Raw genomic sequence first — 4,956 nt, 5'->3', positions numbered from 1 at the left:
CATGGTGCAGATTAATATTCTCACATTCTAGAATGTTACCTACTCTGATTACTATGGCACGCTTACATCTCTGTCTCTCAGCATGTGTATACATTTTTTCCAAAAAAGCACATGGAAACAGACTACCACAACTGGACTCAAACACTCAATGTTCTGATCTGAAGTCAGGCCCTTGCATTCATGCTCCCATGGTCCAGAATAACATTCTCACATTCTAGAAAATTACCTAGTCTGATGACTATGACACGCTAACATCTCTGTCTCTCAGCATGTGTATAAATTTTTGATCTAAAGAAAGACACCTTACCCATTCTCTCTCTTAATCTATCTTTCTATCTCTCTCTCTCCACAATTACCATCTTCAGAATCAAAATGTGATCACATTGTCTTTATATTTTCTTGGTAAATTCAAGCTTAATTCCTCCTTAGCTAACGATGCTTGCATTCATGCTCCATGGTGCAGAATAACATTCTCACATTCTAGAATCTTACCTACTCTGATTACTATAGCACGCTTACATCTTTGTCTCTCAGCATGTGTATACATTTTTTCCAAAAAGCACATTCAAACAGACTACCACAACTGGACTCAAACACTCAATGTTCTGATCTGAAGTCAGGCCCTTGCATTCATGCTCCCATGGTCCAGAATAACATTCTCACATTCTAGAAAATTACCTAGTCTGATGACTATGACACGCTAACATCTCTGTCTCTCAGCATGTGTATAAATTTTTGATCTAAAGAAAGACACCTTACCCATTCTCTCTCTTAATCTATCTTTCTATCTCTCTCTCTCTCTCCACAATTACCATCTTCAGAATCAAAATGTGATCACATTGTCTTTATATTTTCTTGGTAAATTCAAGCTTAATTCCTCCTTAGCTAACGATGCTTGCATTCATGCTCCATGGTGCAGAATAACATTCTCACATTCTAGAATCTTACCTACTCTGATTACTATAGCACGCTTACATCTTTGTCTCTCAGCATGTGTATACATTTTTTCCAAAAATCACATGGAAACAGACTACCACAACTGGACTCAACCTCTCATTGTTCTGATATGAAGTCAGACCCTTGCATTCATGCTCCCATGGTCCAGAACAGCTTTCTTATATTCTAGAATCTTACCTAGTCTGATGACTATGACACGCTAACATCTCTGTCTCTCAACATGTGTATAAATGTTTGATCTAAAGAAAGACACCTTACCCATTCTCTCTCTCTCAATCTATCTTTCTTTCTCTCTCTTTCTCCAAAATTTCCATCTTCAAAATCACAACGTGATGGCATTGTCTTTATATTTTCTTGGTAAATTCTAGCTAAATTCCTCCTTAGTTAACCGAATGGGAATAGCTGTAGCACCCACAACGCAGTTGGTCAGGATGGCCGAGTGGTCTAAGGCGCCAGACTCAAGAATGGTTTCTTTCCCCACACAGAGCTGGGTTTTCTGGTCTCCAAATGGAGGCGTGGGTTCAAATCCCACTTCTGACAGCTGCTTTTTGTGTCCTTACTTGTCTACAACTGACCCTTCTTTCTAAACTGTTATATAACCCTTTCAGGATCTGTACATTTTTTTCTAAAAGCATGTGGAGAGAGACTGCTACGACCATGAAGGGATGATAACCCTCAATCTTTTGACCCAAAGTAAGACGCCTTTTCCATAGGCCACTTGCTCTTCAGATTGGCGCATGAGGCTTTCATAACAACCGATCACTACATTTAAATTTTTTTCAAAAAGAGTGCAGAAAGACAATGCCACAAACATGAAAGGACTTGAAACCTCAAACTTCTGATCCAAAGTCAGACACTTTATTCATTAGGCCAAACAGTCTTTTGAATGGCACATGATGGTTGAGTACGTGGTCCCTTGGTCTAGAATAAGAATAAACTTTTTTTTAAAAAACACGTGGAAACTGACTGCCATGTCGGGACCCGAACCCTCAAAACCCTGATCTTAAGCCTGACGGCATCTTACCCATTGATGTATTCTCTCATTCTCTCTCTCTCTCTCTCTCTCTCTCTCTCTCTCTCTCTCTCTCTCTCTCTCTCTCTCTCTCTCTCTCTCTCTCTCTCTCTCTCTCTCTCTCTCTCTCTCTCTCTCTCTCTCTCTCTCTCTCTCTCTCTCTCTCTCCCCCACCCCCCGTTTGGTCAGAATCCGCCTTATCCGTTCATTTATTTATTTTTTCTCGTTCTCTCTGTCTCTCTGCTTTCTCTTCATTCTCTCTCAAACATAATGACATTGTTCTTACATTTTCAAGAAAATTGTAGCTAAATTTCTCTTTGATTAGCTGAATGGGAATAATTCTAGCACTCTCAGCACAGTTAGTCAGGATGGCCGAGTGGTCTAAGGCGGCAGACTCAAGAATGTTTTCTTTCCCCACACAGAGCTGGGTTTTCTGGTCTCCAATTGGAGGCGTGGGTTCAAATCCCACTTCTGACAGCTGCTTTTTGTGTCTTTACTTGTCTACAACTGACATGTCTCTCTATACTGTCATATAACCCTCTCAGCATGTGTACATTCTATTCTAAAAGCATGTGGAGGGAGACTGAGAATGATAACCCTAAATCTTCTGATCTAAAGTAAGATCCCTTTTCCATTTGACCACGTGCTCTTCAGAATGGCGCATGATGCTTTCGTAACAAACGCTCAGTATATATACATTTTTTCAAAAAGTGTGGAGAAAGAGAATGCCACGACCACAAAGGGACTTGAACCCTCAATCTTCTGATCCAAAGTCAGACTCCTTATCCATTAGGCCACGCGGTCTTTTGATTGGCATGTGATGCTTGAGTACGTGGTTCCGTGGTCTAGAATAAGAATCTTACTGAGTCCAAAGACGAAGACACGCTTACATCTCTCTCTCAGCACGTGTATACTTTTTTTCAAAAAAACTCATGGAAACTGACTGCCTTGATGGGTCTCGAATCCTCAAAATTCTGATCTGAAGTCAGATGGCATCTTACCCATTGATGTTCTCTCTCTCTCTCTCTCTCTCTCTCTCCACAATTACCATCTTCAGAATCAAAATGTGATCACATTGTCTTTATATTTTCTTGGTAAATTCAAGCAAAATTCCTCCTTAGTTAACGATGCTTGCATTCATGCTCCATGGTGCAGATTAATATTCTCACATTCTAGAATGTTACCTACTCTGATTACTATGGCACGCTTACATCTCTGTCTCTCAGCATGTGTACACATTTTTTCCAAAAAAGCACATGGAAACTGACTACCACAACTGGACTCAAACACTCAATGTTCTGATCTGAAGTCAGGCCCTTGCATTCATGCTCCCATGGTCCAGAATAACATACTCACATTCTAGAAAATTACCTAGTCTGATGACTATGACACGCTAACATCTCTGTCTCTCAGCATGTGTATAAATTTTTGATCTAAAGAAAGACACCTTACCCATTCTCTCTCTTAATCTATCTTTCTATCTCTCTCTCTCTCTCCACAATTACCATCTTCAGAATCAAAATGTGATCACATTGTCTTTATATTTTCTTGGTAAATTCAAGCTTAATTCCTCCTTAGCTAACGATGCTTGCATTCATGCTCCATGGTGCAGAATAACATTCTCACATTCTAGAATCTTACCTACTCTGATTACTATAGCACGCTTACATCTTTGTCTCTCAGCATGTGTATATATTTTTTCCAAAAAGCACATTTAAACAGACTACCTCATCTGGACTCAAACACTCAATGTTCTGATCTGAAGTCAGGACCTTGCATTCATGCTCCCATGGTCCAGAATAACATTTACGCATTCTAGAATCTTACCTAGTCTGATGACTATGACACGCTAACATCTCTGTCTCTCAGCATGTGTATAAATTTTTGATCTAAAAAAGACACCTTACCCATTCTCTCTCTTAATCTATCTTTCTATCTCTCTCTCTCCACAATTACCATCTTCAGAATCAAAATGTGATCACATTGTCTTTATATTTTCTTGGTAAATTCAAGCTTAATTCCTCCTTAGCTAACGATGCTTGCATTCATGCTCCATGGTGCAGAATAACATTCTCACATTCTAGAATCTTACCTACTCTGATTACTATAGCACGCTTACATCTTTGTCTCTCAGCATGTGTATACATTTTTTCCAAAAATCACATGGAAACAGACTACCACAACTGGACTCAACCTCTCATTGTTCTGATATGAAGTCAGACCCTTGCATTCATGCTCCCATGGTGCAGAACAGCTTTCTTATATTCTAGAATCTTACTTAGTCTGATGACTATGACAGGCTAACATCTTTGTCTCTCAACATGTGTATAAATGTTTGATTTAAAGAAAGACACCTTACCCATTCTCTCTCTCAATCTATCTTTCTATCTCTCTCTTTCTCTCTCTTTCTCCAAAATTTCCATCTTCAAAATCACAACGTGATGGCATTGTCTTTATATTTTCTTGGTAAATTCTAGCTAAATTCCTCCTTAGTTAACCGAATGGGAATAGCTCTAGCACCCACAATGCAGTCGGTCAGGATGGCAGAGTGGTCTAAGGCGCCAGACTCAAGAATGTTTTCTTTCCCCACACAGAGCTGGGTTTTCTGGTCTCCAAATGGAGGCCTGGGTTCAATTCCCACTTGTGACAGATGCTTTTTGTGTCCTTACTTGTCTACAACTGACCCTTCTTTCTAAACTGTCATATAACCCTCTCAGCATCTGTACATTTTTTTCTAAAAGCATGTGGAGAGAGACTGCTACGACCATGAAGGGATGATAACTAGTGTTGAGCATTCCGATACCGCAAGTATCGGGTATCGGCCGATATTAGCGGTATCGGAATTCCAATACTTAATTCCGATACTTTTTTCATATCGGATTCCGGGATCGGAATCGGAATAGGAAGTTCCCATCATGCTATGAGCCTGCTTGCTTTGATTAAGCCAATGGGAATCCTCCGAAGTGTGGGCACATCCTGTTAGGCAT

At 39.9% G+C, this 4,956-nt stretch overlaps 3 non-coding genes across 3 annotated transcripts; all 3 read left to right on the top strand.

The window, feature by feature from the left end:
• Positions 1-1,382: 1,382 nt before the first annotated feature.
• On the top strand, positions 1,383-1,497 carry TRNAL-CAA (transfer RNA leucine (anticodon CAA)). The gene is made up of 2 exons: positions 1,383-1,420; positions 1,452-1,497. It is a non-coding gene; the product is annotated as a tRNA-Leu (tRNA).
• Positions 1,498-2,331: 834 nt separating this feature from the next.
• TRNAL-CAA (transfer RNA leucine (anticodon CAA)) lies at positions 2,332-2,446 on the top strand. Its single transcript has 2 exons — positions 2,332-2,369; positions 2,401-2,446. It is a non-coding gene; the product is annotated as a tRNA-Leu (tRNA).
• Positions 2,447-4,503: 2,057 nt separating this feature from the next.
• On the top strand, positions 4,504-4,618 carry TRNAL-CAA (transfer RNA leucine (anticodon CAA)). The gene is made up of 2 exons: positions 4,504-4,541; positions 4,573-4,618. It is a non-coding gene; the product is annotated as a tRNA-Leu (tRNA).
• Positions 4,619-4,956: the final 338 nt, after the last annotated feature.

Source organism: Dendrobates tinctorius, unplaced genomic scaffold, assembly GCF_039654945.1.
Source record: "Dendrobates tinctorius isolate UK_male_01 unplaced genomic scaffold, ASM3965494v1 ptg000589l, whole genome shotgun sequence".
In the NCBI taxonomy this organism is placed as follows: domain Eukaryota; kingdom Metazoa; phylum Chordata; class Amphibia; order Anura; family Dendrobatidae; genus Dendrobates; species Dendrobates tinctorius.
This window is presented reverse-complemented; position numbering and strand designations above follow the sequence as displayed.